General features: G+C 34.9%; 1 non-coding gene across 1 annotated transcript; it reads left to right on the top strand.

Moving 5' to 3' along the window:
* The first annotated feature begins 18,412 nt into the window (after positions 1-18,412).
* Trnav-cac (transfer RNA valine (anticodon CAC)) lies at positions 18,413-18,485 on the top strand. The gene has a single exon. It is a non-coding gene; the product is annotated as a tRNA-Val (tRNA).
* The last annotated feature ends 276 nt before the right edge of the window (positions 18,486-18,761 follow it).

Here is an 18,761-nt window from a genome sequence, read left to right as displayed (position 1 = left end):
TAGGGAGAACAGCAGCATTGATTCCTCTGTAAGAAAAATAATGTCTGTAGTGTTTGGTATGAAACTTAGAAATATACTGCAAAGCTGAAATATTCACTGTTTGAAAGGAAAATAAAATAGGAATCCAGGAACTCTGAGCAAGATTATAAGAGCTGGTCTTTTAAAAATATTTTAATAGAAAAGGTTTGACAATGAAGAAAGCCTATGACATAGTCTAGACTAGCATTCAGCAAACTTTTCACTAAAGGGCCACACAGTGACCATGTGAGGCTTGTTGGCCATATATTCTTGGTTGCAAATACCCTTCCCTGCCTTTAGAGAAGGAGAATAACCATTAACAACATGTAAGTGGATGGATATAGCTGTGTTCTGATAGTATTGTATTTATAACCACAAGAGGTTGGTCACAGATTGCAGACCCCAACTCTACTCCAACTTCTATATTTTAGGGAAGAAAACAATGAAGTTCAGAAGGTTCAAGTATTATATTTAGCCAAAGTTCCTAAACACAAAGCTCAAGCTGTAGCCAAGGTTCTATGTATCTTAACCTACTATATTTTAACTTACATCATTTTTGTATAAAGGCATTAAAGATGGCTTCTATGTGTAGGTCTCCAGATTATTTATTCCTTCACTGCAATCTGAGTCCCTCTCTTGGATCATTTTCTGTTGCTAACTACCCAATACCACACACTGGGTAAGTTATGAGGAAAAGACATTTATCAAAATAAATATTTTCATTGTTCATAAATAAATATGTTCATTGTTTCTGGTCCAGAGTCAAGGGTCCACATGAGGTGATGGCATTCTTGAAGCAGGATCCCAAGGTAGCTTAGGTCCCCACATGGCAAGGGACAGGAAGCCACCCATGTGTATGTGAGTTTCTTCTAGGCCTTCAATCTTTCTTCTCATAAAGCTACCAATACTCAATCACTGAGGCTCTACCATGACTTCAATCCTAATCACCTCCATAAGGCACCACATTTAAACAAAATAGTCAAATAAGTTTCCACTCTCTTAACACCTCATAAAGGGGAATAAAGTCTAACATGAATTTCAGAGGGGACATATAATATTGAAACCATAGCAGAGTTCAACAGAATTCAAACTTTTGCATATACAAGTATTTTTAAAATAGCATAAATTAACAAAAGTTTAACCATAGAGATCCCATCTTCTTTGTCTACCCCCATGAAACCTCACTCAGTAGTTTTCACCTATTGATAAAACATGGCTTTACAGTAATAATGCCCCAAATCACTGAATTCTCTGACCTAAAGATTTCCTGGCATGATGATGAGCAATATCACCTAGACACACAAGCTCCTCTCTCAGATGTCCCACTCCCACAGGAGCTCCCTGATCCACTTTGGCCCTCCCATTCTGAGAATCAGATCCTACATCATAGTCTCTAGACAGAATTCTTCTGAAAAGAACTTTTCCAACATGCAAACCTGTCAAGGAACTACTCAATAAAACTAGCCACATTACTGCATGTCACAGTCCTATCCTTTACCTGGGCTAGACCCCAAATCCATAAACCCTTATAATCATGATTCCTATAAAGCACACAAAATAAAAATATTTAGATCATCCTTAGGTATTTTTAAAAATTACCAAAATAGGTTTACTTTTTTAGTAAGGGGGATTTTTTCTGTAAAGTATAATTCTAAGGAATTTCGTTGCTATAAAATGATTAAACCATTAGAATTATGTTAATATGTACAACCCTCTCTCTGTTACTAGAACTCCTTTCTTTGGGGAAGACACCAGTATATATCAAGAGAAATTAGAACAATAAAATTCTGCAGATAGAACTATTTCATTGTAGTCTGTGTTCACTGTGTATAGAGGGAAGTGGTTGTAAATTTTCTGTGATAGAACATTATAAATAATGAAATGTCAACAGTATCTTATGTATATGAATGCCCTTTTAAGCCAGAATGCATGGTCAATGTGTAACTTAAAATATTTATATGACATTCATGAAATGACAAGATATATATATATATATATATAATATATATTATATATGTATATATGAATGAATACATACATTCTGAATAATATATATATGTATATACACATATATATGTGAATGAACAAATGCTTGTTTGAAAATCCAAAGAACAATTACTCAAATATTCTCTCTAGTTATCTTTTTTCTGTAGCTAGGCTACTTTTTAATACATGATAATACCAGTAGAGTCACATAGTAAATAAAAATTAGAGTTCAGAAAACATTCATTCCTCATAAACATCATCTACATGGGAAGAGTGTATGTTTCATAACATTGAATTAGGACACAGCCATGTGATTGGCATTGGTCAATGGAGATGGTAACATGGGCAGAGACTTGAAATATGCCTGTTCAGTTGAGCCAGGTATTTTGTGCTCTTGCCTTTTGCCATGACAGGAACACATCTTAGGCAATCACAGGGTAAGAAGTTTGAGGAAAATGAACAGAATTGGATCTAGCCTGACATTTAGACTCAAGTCCAGAAGAGCTCAGCATAGATCACTTGACCCCAAGTCAACCCTCAGATGATTGGGAGATAAATAGACACTATGTTTGAATGCTACTTATCTTTTGTGGTTATTTGTGATGTGGGACATTACTATCTGAATAGCTCTCTGCCTAAAAATTGGTACCAAGAATTACACTGCTATAACAAAAATCTAAAATATTTACTCTGACTTGAACAGTACACACTGTATACATGTATTGAAACACCACATGGTATCCATGAATATGGATGATTTTATGTCTTTGTGTATCTGTTAAAAATAAATTTTAATTTTAAAAAATCTGAACTATCTGGTATTGACTCAAGACTGTGAGCCAGGAGGTGAGAAAATGGAAGACTGGAAAGTAGTGACTCATGGTAGTGAAATATTTGTCAAAATGCTCCTCCCAATACCTGAAAACAGGAAATATACCCAATGAGTTTGTATAATTAGATGATGAGAATTTTGAGGAATGTTCAAAGTGTGAAGTTAATGTTGGCATCTGCTAGCTGCATTTGTTAAAGTGATACAAGAAGTTGATTAGCTTAGAATAATATTGGAAGATTTACAAAATAATTTCGATGGAAAATAAAGAGCTTATAAATTTTGGAGTCAGAATATAGAAGTATTTTTCACCAAATCAAATGTGTGTCATTTAAACATAGCCACAGGGAAAAGACCAAATCCAGCATTCAAACAGTAAGAAAAAGACCAAGCAAGTCCATCTGTTAACACTTCTGTAAATTGAAGTTAGTGTCTAGTAGACCTTTCTCCTAGACACAAATGCATCCAGAGAGATTAAATGTTATGTTCCATTGAAACTTGCACTCAGATTCCCTGAAGTTGATTATAGAAAGTTGTATCTCAAAAATAACTATGAAAATAAACTTTTTATAAAATGAATTCATCAATTTTTGTAAAAGAGATACACAAAAAAAGGATTGCCAACTAGGCCAGTTTTAAATGATCAAATTACTTGAGATGCAAGAATATATCTGGTCTGTAACTTTGTAAAACAACAGAGCAGATTGGAAAATCTTGGCTACCAGGAATGGCATACATTCCAATTCTCACTCTGCAAAATGAGGCCAAGGAGGATAACCGAATAATAGGTACATCTCAAAACTGGAGTCAAGAGCTGGAAACAGCAATGGACTTAGGTCATATTCTCAGGGAGCAAAACTGGGTCTAGTTAACTCGGATCTGAAGTAGGAGGATCAGGCAGCATCAGCCCAGTGGGATTTGCAAACTCACTTGCTCCTATGACTGCTGTGTGCATTCCATTTTTTGTCTTCTTTTTTAATTCAAGGTTTAGGAAGGAAATATCTGGAATTAACACTATATATATATATATATATATATATATATATATATATATATATATATATATCTGAATAGACATAAAAGTACTACATGTCAAAATTTCTGAATATAGATGCGAATGCAGAAGTTAGTGCTGCAATTATACCCATAAATATGTTTAATGAAGACAAATAAGACTGAAAGTAAATGATCTACATAAGAGCCTGTGTTGCTATCCTTAGAACAAAAGGATCCTTGTACTTAGCATGTTTGTGGAAGACAATTCAAGTTGCCTCTCCTTCTTTTGTATTGCTGTGCTTCCGTGATGAATTTCATTGAAGAATTAAGGACAATTTATTCACCAAGTCTCTTGTTAATAGGAACTTCAATTGTTTTTAGTTATTGTGAATAAACTGCTCTAACAATCCAACCACAATATTTTTTGTGCACATTCTTTCTCCTATATCAATCTTTAGGAATGATATTACTGGATCAAATAGTATGTGGTTTTAATTTTGTATAAAATGGTCATCCCTTTGCCAAAAGCATCATCTTCTATTCCCAGCAGCTTTTAAGTATTTGAAAGGAAAGATAAACCAATCATTTTTAGGTGAGAGATATAATTGAATACTAATAAAATAATCATAAAATCACTTAAACCCAATAAAAGTTTACAATTTAAAGTTCAACATCTTGAAAAGCAGCTTTTCAGAACACTAGGATTTATCAGTTATGAAGCTATAATAAAAAGGCATCTCATTATAAAAATAATAAAATCATATACTTTAAAATATAATTAGGAAAGCATTCAACAAGAAATATATGCATCATATGAAAGAAATCATGAAACTTTAGTGAGGTACATAAAAGAGATATAATTAATGGGAAAATGTGCTCCAGTCTTATTGAAAAATCAGCTCTCCTCAGTTAAATCTATGAATGCAATAAAATCACAATCAAAAGTGCAATGATATGCAATGGAAAATTACAAATTCATATTAAATTGTATATGGATTACAAATTGATTTGAATTCTATCTGGTTGTATATTAAATATACTATGAAAGAATAGCTAAAATACTTCAGCAAGAAAAGTAAAATTGTATAAGTACTTACATAAATCAATAAATATATTTGAGTAAGAGTATATAACAGGATGGCTTTTGTGGAAAAACTAACAAATAGAGGACCATATGTTTATTTAAAGACTTGAATTGCATGTAGGTTTATACACAAACAAATAATTTGCCTCATACTATTCACTATAATAAGCAGATTTCAAAGGAAGGGAAGGGAAGGAGAAAAATTTAATATTAAATTTATATTCATTTTAAGCCCCCCACCCACTTTTATTCATTCATTGGGTTTTAGAGTCTAAGGAAAACTGAGAGGTCATCTATTTCTTTTATCATCTTTAAAATTATATTTCACAATATAGTCATACCCTTGAGATGATGCGGGAAGAAAAGAAGACCTTAAGAGGGGATCGAGGATATTAATGATTTTTTTAAGAGAAAGGGAATCAAGCCTGTAAAGCAACCTCCTAGCTTTGACAATAACTTGGTTTTAATTTGTTTTACAATTTTTTTGTTTTATTTTATTTTTGAGTTTTGGTATTGGAGATTGAACCCAGTGGTAAGCTACCACTAAGCCATGTCCTCAGCCCTTTTTAATTTTGAGACAAGTTCTTGCTAAGATGCTTAGGTCCTCACCAAGTTGCTGAAGCTGGCCTTAAACTTGCAATTCTCCTGCCTCTTCTTTCTGAGTATCTGGAATGACAATTTTTTTACCTTTTGGGGCTACATGTAAAATTTCATTTTACAAAGGTTTTGCGCTGACAGGTCAATAAATAGGTGTGCAATTGACGGATGATAGATGGTAAATAGATGATAGAGGTGTTGAACATTTCTGATCACATATACATTTCTGACCTCTGTTTGCAGAAATTGTGATCAAAAGGGCTTCACTGATTTGCAATAGGCATCAAACTAAAAATCAACAGCATTGAAACTTGAACATATAACTTCTTTATCTAAGGAAAGCACATTTCCTGAAATACCACACTAATTGACCAGAGGCTATAACTTTTGTTAAGTCACCTTCATTTTCTTAGCTACTCTTCCATGTTCTTTAGGATCAATACATATATTTGCATATGACTTACCATATGAATTAATACATCTGTGAGCTAGTCTTCATACAAAGTGATCTGATCTGTAATTTATGTAGCGATATTTAAGTATATAATAAAATATATACATATATTAATATATGCATAGTCATTTACATATATAAATCAGAACAGGACAATAAATTATGCATATTTCCTCCAAGCCAGGCAGGGCTTTTTCTATTTCTTTTTGTATTATTTTAGCTATGATTTTAATGACTCTTTACTATTGTTATTGTATGACTAGATGTAAGAAATGTGGATGTTTCTAAGTGAATCAGCATATCTTTTGCAAAACAAAACCGTTAAAAAATAATGCAATTATATCAATCTGTATGTAAATGCAGAAACCAGTGAGATATGATTCAAAATCCATATATCTTAATTAATAGTTTAATATGACTACAAAAACAATGTGTTTGAAATTATTATTCATATGATACTAGCACTACTCCTGAGATAACAACAAATCCATCAATGCATAATAATTAGTTTGCTTCCTTATTGAGTAGTTTTTTTTAATATAACTTCAGTAATTTACAATGAATTTCACCTTTTATGAAACAGTTTTACCACTCACTCTTTAGAGTGGTTCTCTCTAAAGAACAATGATCAATAATACCATATTCACTATGAAAATGCACTGTGATTGCCTCAGGAGTAATGTAACCTGTGGTCCATAAATTTTAGAAGGATTTAATTCCTATTTGAGAATTTATTAGCAGTGGGCCTTAGGGAAAGTCACTTTTTTTCTCTGAGAATATTTTGTCCTCTTATAAAAGTAGTCGTGACCATCAAATAAGAGACTGTATGCAGAAAAACTATATAAATCATAAAGCACTCAGATATTTATTGTTGATGTCCTTGCAACCATTGGGAGTAATCAGAAAGATATACAGGAATGTTCCTGTTTTGTTTTTTTAACAGTGTTGGGGATGGAACCCAGAGCCTTGCATATACTAAGTAAGTACTCTATCACTGAGCTACAGCCCTATACCTGGGTAAATCCTTGCTCTTGAGCAACTCTTCCAGAGGAAAGTCTAATCAGACAATCATATTTTTTTGTTTATGTTTGTTTGTTTATTTATTTAGGTACTGGGGATTGAAGCCAGAGGTACTTCACCACTGAGCTACAGTGCAAGCTCTTTTTTTTATTTTTTATTATTATTATTTTTTATTTTGAGACAGGGACTAAGTTGCTCAGGGCCTCAGTAAGTTGCTGAGCCTGGCCTTGAACTTGCAATCCTCCTGCCTCAGCCTCCTGAGCCACTGATATTACAGGTATGCACCACAGTGCTCAGATGACAATCATATTTTGAAATATATCTTTGTGTAGGTGGTATGGTATGGAAAAACAGTAATATCATAAAGTGATTTTGATAATAAAATATATTACTAGCATGATAACTTGGCATCTTCAGGCATTCCTTCTGAGACTTGCAAAACAACATATAAAGTTTTTAAAGATAAAATAGTAAAATTGAAGGAGTATGTGTACAGTGAGAAACATTTTTACCAAAAAGAATTATCATTCTTATATATAACATAGTATTAATGGTAATGAGATTGGTCAGCATGAAGACAAAAGGATTGAGAGCTATGTAGTAGTACCAGGATGACTATCTTGGTCACCTTTTCTGTGCCTCTCTGCTCATTAATTTCCTTATATGAAAATATGAGTTTTGAGCAGAAAGTCTGTTGAAGGCTCCTTCACTTTCCAAAACATGGTGGTGGGGTAAAGTGAGGAAAAAAACAACAAAATATGCCAGGGGTACTATGTCTAGAGGAAGCACTGATTGCTGTTCTGGGGTATTCTGATTGACAGTCAATGTGGACTACCTGTGATTGTCACATCTTATGCATATCAACCTTGCTGGGGAAGCATTTAAAAATGTACTGCACACCCCTCTAGTCAGGATTTCTGACTACTAGATTTCCTGTCTTTTCCCTCATTGAAGTGTGAACTCACTAAGACACCTGCTTTTATCCCACATTCCTGCTAGAATTTAGGCCCAGCAAATGTTGGCAAAGTGAATAATGAAGGCTAAGCTTTGTAGGGATACCACATGTGAAGTATATAGGGGAGAATGCCTTATTCTGCATTGGCTAGGTAAAAGCAAGAGCTCTAACCTTTAGTTTGGGTTTGTTTGGTTTGGTTTTCTAAACTGTGAAATTGAGATTATCAAATAACTGATGATTCTGTAAGAATAAGGGACATTTAAAAGCTTAGCACAAAGGGTAGCATCCTTTGTTTAATGGTACGTGTTTTATGGTAATGAAATAATCATCCTTAGCCAAGTATTGTTCTTGGTAATGTGTTTGTAGTAAGGTATTCCTTCCTCTCAGTAAGTACCGGAGAGAAAACAGAACAAAACCACCTATTAAAATGTCTAAGGTAATAAAACAGATATACACTTAAGAGTGTCTTTGTATTATACATTGTGCTACATATTTTCCTGAGTAGTTTAAAGTCATTGTTATTCTCACCTTTTGGATAGGTTTCCAAATGAAAATGAAACCTTTGCTTGCAATTGTCCAGTTTACTTTTCTACAGAAAAAAATAATAATCCTAAATATTTTATCATATACCTGAGTCAAATAACCAGTTGAAGACTAGGAGTTTACGTGCATGCTAGACTCCACTACTGAGTCTAGCATGTATGAGGCCCTGGGTTCTATCCCCAGTACCAAAATAAATAAATAAGAGAGAGAGAGAGAGAGAGAGAGAGAGAGAGAGAGAGAGAGAGAGAGAGAGAGACAACCAGATGAAACCCCAATGTATCATTTAGCAAATATCTCTTTTAAAAGTTCAACCTCAACCTCTTTATTTAAGGAAGCATAATTTCATCACACACACACACACACACACACACACACACATATACATATGCACACCCAAGACATTGGTTATGTGTTATTGGCTTAGACAAAAATTATGACAAATATAAAGCATCATTATGATAAAACCATACAAGTATATTTCAGTACATTCAAAGGGAATTGAGAAAAAAGTAAAATTATTCAGAAAGCAAACATAATTATATTTCTGAAATAAAATTCAAATAGGATTGAGGATTTTATTTCATAGTAAGAATTAAACTCATGGCATATACATCTCTTGAATATTTTTTACCAATTAAACATTTTTCAAAGAATGATAAATATCTCTGAATTAAATTTTAAAAGAGAAAGTAACACAGTGGAAGTTTTTAATGGGTTTCACTTTCACTGATGGGTATTTCAGATGTGAATATTGGAAATTAAAAAAAAATAAATTTTGTTATTAGTATATTATAGTTTTGTGTATAATAGTGGTATTGATTTTGACATATTTACAAATGCATATAACATAGCTTGATCCATTTCAAACCTAGTATTTCCTCTTAAATTTTTAAAATTGAAAGTTAATTAATTTTAGTCATGGAATCAAATTGGTTCATAAAACAAAAAGTTAGTTCTTCCCATATACTGGGTAAAAATAACCTTCATAATTTTCTTTTAATAACTATACTTTCTTAAGTGCATTTTTAAGGTCAAACTATGGAATACAAAGAACATGTACTGAATTTGAAAAAAATAATATACAAAACAGAAAAGGATCTAGACCTTTATCTACTCAGACCTAGACCTTTATCCTTTTTCCTGATGAGATCCTTGAGAGGATTTCTACAGGCTTATGGAATACAAAGGAGGTCTGTGAGTGTGGTGGGAAAAGGAATCCCTTCTCCTCTATGTCAAGAATTCATTTGTCATTTGAACCTGCCTCAGTCATCTGCAAGTCATGGGAAGAAGCAGCCCAAGGATAAAGCTGATCACACCCTGGAAAAGCAGAGAATTACATTACTGAGTCATTGAATTAACACATGCTACAACCAATCTCTGGCTTTGCTACTTTGTGAGACAGTAACTTTCTTATTATTTAATTCAATTTGAGTTAAATTTCCTGTTACTCTAAGTGAAAAACTTATGCAGTTTCTTTCTGCACAGTGGGAGAACTACTACATGGAGGCCTGGGAATGGGGGAGTATACAAGTCATAATGGTACAAGAATCTTCTCAATTCACAGTAGAAATGGTAAAGTGTTTTACAATCAATATTTTACTAACAGTTAAGTTCTAATGCTTACAAATAATTAGCTTTTAACAGATTGGAATGGATGTAAATAATCCTTATACTAAGGTGGCTGCTTCATCTGCATTCCTCTTCCTGTCCTAACTTCCTCAATTGCTTTCTGAAAACCATGTGCTTGGCCTTCTCACATAGGGAAGTGTTAGGTTTTAGACAGTTGTTTAGGATTTGCATGAGCCCCTTTGCTCAAAACAGTTCCTGCAAGTGAATAGCCACCTTCTATGTGGCATGTACATAAAACCATTTGAAGTACAACTCCAGAGATTCCCTGGGAAAATAGTCATCCAGTTTTCCTCTTAATAATTCTAATAAATGCACCCTCTGATTTTTAAAAAGACAGAAAAAAAAGCTATCCAAATATTAAAGTGGAAAAGGATAAAACTCTGAAGTGTTAAATATAAACAAGGATTTAAGGTTTTGAATAGAAGAAATCTTCCTAGAATTTTGTGGGTCATAAAAACATTAATTATGAGCAATTTGGCAAATATCATTGCTAGAGCAACACAGAATCAGGTTATTTTACTAATGGTTGGCTTTAATTCATGGAAAGTTCTCTCTTATCATAAGCACAATTCTGACTTGCCTTGTCAATATTTGTCCTTTTCAATTTCGTTTAATTTATTTTTTTTGCATTGATAGACAAAATTACATGTATTCTGTGTAGGACATGATGTTCTGAAGTGTATCTATATCATGGAATGAGCAGTTGTCTTCTGAATGAGGACCTCTCTTGCCTTTTCAACGTTCCAAAGCAGCTGTCATTTTTCCCTCTCCTGATTCTTGTTTCCAGTGTTTGTATGTTGCAGGGGCAGGGAAGCAGAGCATTTCTTCATTCATAGGGTATTATGAGGGTAACTTTATTCCTTTTTCCAAGAGGAATGTTTCAGAAACACAATTTGAGTTCTCTATTCACATTATCTACCCAATCGCTCTCCTCCTTTCCACTCAGAAAGTGATTTTTATGGGTGAAGGCCTAAAATATCCATTCTTCTCTAATGGTCAGGGTTAATGTTCCAGAGTTGACAGATCATATATATGTTGACCTATCAGCATTTTCTCTTTCAGATCACAAGAAAACCTAAAAATAGCAGAGCTTCTCCTCAATTCTATGTGCTAAACTCACCATAAAAGACCTTTTCAATCCCCTTAATTATAAGACATGACGTTATCCAACTCCTTGGCCTACAAATGGATGGGCAACAGAGTTCAACTCATAGAGTGTAGAAAGTCTCCCTTCAACATTAAGTCCAAGCTACATTTTCACATTCAATTTTAACTGTAAGGTATGAGCTTTAAATAGTAAAAATGATATTAGATGCATTCTATTCTTTATCCAAATCTTCACACTTCATCCTAATTTTCCCAGATCCTGGGATGAGTTGGGGTGTTATTTATATCTGGAAACTTTTCCCTAATATTCCCTGGTTCCTTCAGTTGTTTTTTGGGGGGGGTTGTTTTGTTTTTGTTTACATACTTTTCTTATTCATCAATATCATGATTATTCATCTCTGAATATTCTCTGGTTTCTTTAGATACCCCTATAATGTGGCCTTACAGCACATCATATGTTAGGGAAATTTTCTTTTAACTGAATTCAGTTAGGCTCTGGTTAACATCCTGGTTCTGCTGGTTACTAGATGGAAGTGAATGGGCAAATTTATTTAATTACCTTGACACGTAGTTCTTCATTTTAAATGTACATAAAAATATCAACCTCACATAATTGTTATGAAGTTGGAAATAGTTGACATCATTAGTAAATCACTTAACACAGTACCTGATCTCACTATCCATAAGACATGTTAGTTTTCTTTTTAGTATTCTCCCATAAAACTGAACCAACTTTAATATGCCAGACCTCACACCCTCACACATACTGAACACACTTGGAAATGTAATACTTGCTCAGAAGATCAGACACTTTTTGAGGTAATTTTGCAGGATTGATTTATTTCCACATTAATAAATGAAAGATGACCTTTCTATTAAGAGGTTATGCCGACTATTTTAGTTAGCTTTCCATGGCTGTGACAAAAATGCTCAAGAAAAACAACCTAGAGGAGAAAAAGTTTAGCTGGGGCTCACAGTTTCAGAGGTCTCTGTCCATACACAGCCTACTCCATTGCTCTGGGCCCAAGGGGAGGCGGTATATGGAAAGGGTATAGTGGAGGTGTAGTGACACCCACTCCTCCACAAAAAAATCTGAACTAGGCTTCTCCAGAAATCTTCACCATGGCTGATTTTAGTACTATCCGCAAAAGAGTCTCTACACGAGATTTCAGTGTAGATAAACTTCCTATCTTCCTGTTGCCCTAATTTATTTGGCCACTAGCCTGGAAGAAATCTTCACTCCAGGTGCTGGACACCCCCTTACTAGTTTTTCACAAACATGTGTCCAGTATTGTAGTTCGTAGAAATGTGTAAACAAGGCCTCTGGTCTTGAGTTGGGCTTCACAGAGATGTCTATATTTCTAAGAGAAGAGAAGGTACCAATTGGGCTCCATGGTAACAGCTGGCAGGGAGAGGAAAGAAAGGGGAGAAAAATCTCTCCCCTTCTCAGGCGTTGTCCTTGAAGGGTTAACTTGCCCAGCACAGTGAAAGAAAAAGCTGATTTTATGTGAACTTCTGCAGGCTATAAACTTCTGAGTCCCTCCCATAATATGGTGGGTATAAAATTCTGAAACTACCTGAACTCTGGGTTCAGGGGAATGATTGATTACAGCCAAAGCTGTGCCCTCTTAACCTGGCTGCAGCCAAATAAAACTGTTTCCTGCTGTCTTCTGTGCCTTGCCTCATTTGTCCCTACAACAGAGGGAATCTGCTCCCCTCATGACAGCAAGAAAACAGAATGAGAGAGCAGGGAAGGAGCCAAATAGAAGATGAACTCTTCCAGGGCATGTTCCCAGTGACCCATGTCCTCTACCCATGCCCCACCTGCCTATAGTTACCACCCAGCCCATTCAAATTAGGATGGATGGATAAGGTTACAGCTCTCACAATCCATCTGTTCACTTCACCTCTAAACATCCCTGTGTTGACATAGGCGCCTTTGGGGATACCTCATATCCAAAACATAACACTTCTTAAACATTTGTTCACTATAACATAAAAAACAGACAAATATAGCCTCTTTTATGAGCCCCACTTAAATGCTATCTTATCCAAGAAGGTTTAATGATATCTCCTCAATCTCAGCAGAATAAAACTGAAGCATTTGATTTTGACATTTCTTATGCCACTGATTGCATTCTATCTATATTTTACTAAATCATGTTATTTCATAATCTGCATGCATTTTGAACTTTTGTGAAATTAGGCCTGGAACTTTGGTACTGTTCCATACTGTTGTTCCAATCTAATGTTAGAATTCATTAGAGGTCAAAGAACAGTGTGGTTAAAGAGTTAATACCAAGTCCAGACTGATTCAGGGCTGATTGAGAAGTTTTCATTGTAAACAGTAGTCAGAACAAATGAAGAATGTTATAAATGCCTCCTCTGTTGTGTGGCCCTACACTGTATTGGAGGAAATGTGATTTGGCATGAAAGCTTTCAACTGCAATGATATATAAAGTTGGTGGGCAAGCCGGGAGTGGTGGCACACACCTGTAATCTTAGCAGCTCAGAAAGCTGGGGCAAGAGAATTACAAATTCAAAGCTAGCCTCAGCAACTTTCTGAGGGCTTAAGCAACTTAGAGAGACCCTGTCTAAAAATAAAAAATAAAATGCACTGGGGATGTGACCCAGTGGTTAAGTGCCCCTGGATTCAATCCCTGGTACCAAAAATAAAAACATAGATAGTTTGAAGGCAAGGCTGGGGTTGTGGCTTAGTGATAGAGTGCTTGCCTAGTGTGGGTGAGGCACTGGGTTCAATCCTCAGCACCACATCAAAATAAATAAAAATAAAGGCATTGTGTCCACCTACAACTAAAAACACCAGTTTTAAAAAAATAAATAAATAAAAAGAAAGGTGGACAAAGGGACTATATACCTTTCTGTGAAAGTGATCCATATCTTGTTTGTTTTTCAGCCATGCACCAGATACACTCTGTATATATTAGGTAACTTCAAAGCTTCCTAATTAGATGAAGATGTTATACTTTCTGTATTTCCTGCTTTGCATCTTAAATGCTATCTTATCCAATAAGCTAATTAAAAATAGTATTCAACTAAAGTCAGTTGGTTTGTATCTCATGAGTCTTATTGCCATTCTGGAACCATCGCTGTAGCTTTGATGCTTTGGTAAGTCTATTGTAGCTTAATTTGAGTAATACCATAACCAGTGGAGCATTTACCAAATGATCTTAGTTCATCAGAATATAACTCTGGATCTCGTAATTGGTGAATGATCACAGAAAAGTTAGGGGTCGTAGACTTCACAATGTATGATAATCATTGAGTAATTAACATGACTACTTCATAAGATGGAAGGAATGAAAATGGATGGCCTTCAAGTCTGTGGTGCATTTTCAGTAGACTTGTGCACTCTACTGAAATTTTATGCAATATTTTTATGAATACGCATAATTATTTCTGAGAAGACATTCACATTTTAATGAGATCCTAAAAGGTGACCCCATAAAAGGTTAAGAGCTATTACTTTAGTTGAGAGAGAGTCTGTCTAAACCCTTTTGAGAGGAATTTAGGATATTTATGAGAGAAATTACTTCTTCAATGCCTTCAGGTTATTACTTAACAAATTACTCTTAGAGTCCACGAAGTGGCTTTCATTTGTTAAAACTAAGGCTATTCCCCCCCACCCCCCCCCAAAAAAAATGTCTTGCTCATCCCTGAGGAATTACTTGAACACTTTTCAGGGCAAATATTTTAAGAGTTCATAACAATAGTCAATCTGTTTTATTACTTCAAAGGTCTTATCAGAGCTTCCCTTTTCTAATTCCTAGGAATTAGGAATTTCCTTCCCTCATGCAAATAGAACATATTATTGGGTATTAGGGTGGGGGATAATCAAACACTGTGAAAACAAAGAAAGGTTAGTTTTTAATTGACTGGTATTGTGGACAATCTAGTTGGGTTGCATCAAAACACCACTCCCCATACACACACACACACACACACACACACACACACACACACACCATCTAAAGATTTTCTGGTTCATGTAAGAGAGCCAAGCATTCAAAGAAGACAAACTTCACAGTAGTGAAAAACACAGATACACAGAATTTCAAAATGTTTCTTATTATGCTATTGGTTTTGGTAGTGCTATAAACTAAAAGACAGTGTTTGGAGTTTTTTGTTTTCAACACAGAGATTTTATATGGGAAAGGTTATAGTGTCAAGTAAGATTATAACCAAACAGTAGCTGCCTGAACCAGAGAACTGACTTTTTGTTCTTCATCCAACAAATGTATATGTTACCTTTTGCAGCCATTTGTTAAGCCAGTGCCAAGAATTTATTATAGAATTATCCAAGCCTAATATGCAGGGTCCCAAAATGGTTGAAGCCTTTCCTGTCATTACATTCTCACCCAACTTCATTCAAAAATAATGAAGCAAATGAGATGTGACCCTTTGTCCTACAACTACTGTAATTTTATTCTAGATAGAAATACTTTTTCTCCTGCCACCCTCAAAAGGACATGTTCTCCAAACTGAGTCACCTGGCACCTCTACATGAAGTCATGGCTGGGCCTACATTTACTGACATCAAGAGATCATCACCTAGTATATACAAGGAGTTGTTAGCAAGGAGGAAATAGGAGTGCTAACCTTAGGGCAAGAAGACTATGTTTTTATTTTGTTTTGTTTCATTTTATTTGTATTTTGAAACAAAATTGAAAAAAGTTTGAATTTGTCACAATCCTCAGGTCAAAGAATATTCTCATTCCAGAGTCAATGGAAAACATCTCTGCTTTTTTCAGTATTTATCAAATTTTATCTCTATCCATTGTTATTTCCTTCACACTGGACAGCAGATGAGCTCATTACTTTTGGGTATGATATTGTTTCATGCCTTTCATGGTCAGTTATAAGGTATCTGTATGTCTTAAAGATAAAATGCATTATGAGTTCTTACTGATTATTTTATTGTAAATTCAGTATTACTGATTTTTTTAAGTTAGACTCATTAATCTTACAGTTGTATCTAATTTCTCCCATGCCAAAAATCACACTCTCAAAGATATCAACATAGTTATTCATTCGCTTTGTTCCACAGAACAAAACAACACTCTCAGAGTAATAATGCCAGTGTTTCTACCAATAACAATCATTGAGAACCATTTTTGCATTTCTGTTTTTCCCACTAATGATATACAGACAACTGCAGTAAGTCACTTGAAATAGTTTTCCTGCAGCATGGTTATATCACCAACTGGATATAATTTGGATTTATTTGTTTTATTTAGAATTTTAGGGCTTGCCTTTAAAATTTTTATTACATTTTATAATTACATAAAATATTCACATGGCTTCAAAGTCAAATCCAAAAACCAAGCTCTATTAAAAAATAACTGGCTCGAATGCTGCACCACTTCTCTATTCCCACCCTCCCTTTATATGCTACTGTTTAATTTTTTAGTTAGAGTACATCACTCTGTTGTACTTTTAATAGAAACAAATACGTGCAGATGTGTTTGTATCCACATTTCTTAGATAAATGATGTCATACTATTAATTCTCTTCCTTAACTTTTATTCATTTGCTGTTCCTTCATATAATCTGGAGTCAGTGTCAAGGTATTGAACTTCCTAAGCCTTCCACATCCCTTGCCTTCCTCCATTTTCCCCATAGTGCTTACCACCTCCTACTGTTTGTTTTACTTTGAATTATTATTTTCTATCTTGCTGAAATATAAACTCATAAAGACTATAATTTTTACTTGTACTTTCCCACTGATATGCATCTAAAATATATCTAATATAAAATAGGGGCTTCCTATACATTTTTAAATGAGTCAATCAATAAATACTATTTTGTTTAATGTAATGTCATATCATTCCTACTCCTTTTTTCCCCTCTCTCTCTTTCTCCTCTACATTACCTTATCCTCCTTGACAAATTCTAGAGCTGATTTTCTGTTTTCACATTTGACTGAATCCTTGTTCTGGATGACAAAAGAAAGTAGTGCAGGCTTATCCAAGACTCACATAAGTTTTATCACTCTCCAAACTCTCTCATTTTTCTTACAATTTTCTTATGAACTCTTTTATCCTCTCTAGTAATCTAGAATATAGAGATGATAGAAATATTCAACCTTTTTTCAAAATGCTTTTCTAAGAAGGTAAAGTTGCATATGTGAACATCGTTGGTGACCCTATCAATGAGGCAGACACAGAACATATTTTATTCTGGCTTCCAGGAGCACTTTTGTTGCCAAAAGCTCAGTCCTTATCCCTGATGCCAATTCAATAAGAAGACAAAGTTTTGAGAAAAAGGAAAAAGAACGTTTATTGTTCTGCTAGCAAAAGAGAAATACAGGGGACTCCTGTACCAAAGGCTGAAATTCTGCCTATAATGTCTTTGCTTAGCATCTGGATGGACATCTTAAGTGATAGCCGCCATTTTAAGGAAAAAGTTTCACTTTCCCACCTAAGAGCCTTTCTGAGAAAGGCTTACCACTCCTTCATACCAACCCAACCCTTAACCACCAGCAATAGGGCCTGCCCAGCTCTGATTCCTGAGCCTGCCCTATAAAAATCCCAGAACCCAAGCCTGTTTTGCCTGTCTCTCCTATAGAGAGATGGCCTTAATTTTTCAGCTCTGACAAGTAGACTCCCATATGTATCTGTGCCTGGTCTTCGTCTTTCATTTCTTGTTTATCTTCTCTCTTTCCTCCTTTACCCTTCACTGCCCATCAGCAAGAACAGGGGACTTTTAAAGAGGTGACTCAAAGGCTACATTCCAGGGTTCTCTGCCTAGAGTTGTAATTCACCTGTTAATTTGGAAAATAGTCATTTCTGAGATCTTCTAGTAACATCCCTAAAGTCTGGATTACTTTGTTCCTATGGTGGGTGTGTACTCAGGGACAGATAACTCTGTCTAGGATGGGGAGGAAAGGTAATCCTGTTTACCATGAGTTTATGGAGGGAGAGGGATTAGGGAGGAGCAGGGAAAAGAGGAAGGGGAAGATACATGTCCATTTAAAAAATAAATTGCAGTGGCAGAGCAGCAAGGGTTTTATTCAAAGCCTAAAGTGGACCACTGTAACACTTTTGGCAGAAACTGAATACAGAACCCTGTGCTTCCTCTCACCTTCAAATCACCCACTGTAAAATGCTATTTTTTGTGCTCTTCACTGGCAGTTGATAGGATTTGTGTATTTAAACCTTCATGGTTGGAGCTGGGGATATAGCTCAGTTGGTAGAGTGCTTGCTCCACATGCAAAAGGCCCTGGGTTCAATTCCCAGCACCACCAAAAAAAAAAAAAAAAAAAAAAAAAAACCAAAAAAAGAACAAAGAAGATGTGTGGAAAGAAACAATATAGGTAAACCTTCATGGCTATAGGAATGACATAAATGGCCCCCTAAAGGACGTAAAGAATAAATTGTCTTCAGGTTCTTAGCCCCTTGTCAGAGAGGGACTTGGGATCAAAGAAAACACAGGCAAATACTTTCATATTCTTAAGGACTCAACAGCTGAGATGGGATTCCAGACTCCATGTCCCTGACTTTTTTGATTGACCCTTAGATCG

Source organism: Marmota monax, unplaced genomic scaffold, assembly GCF_021218885.2.
Source record: "Marmota monax isolate L192 unplaced genomic scaffold, Marmota_monax_Labrador192_F-V1.1 WCK01_AAM20220418_F8-fsc00015, whole genome shotgun sequence".
Taxonomy (NCBI): Eukaryota; Metazoa; Chordata; class Mammalia; order Rodentia; family Sciuridae; genus Marmota; species Marmota monax.
The sequence above is the reverse complement of the archived record's forward strand: the minus strand, read 5'-3'. Positions and strand labels throughout refer to the sequence as shown.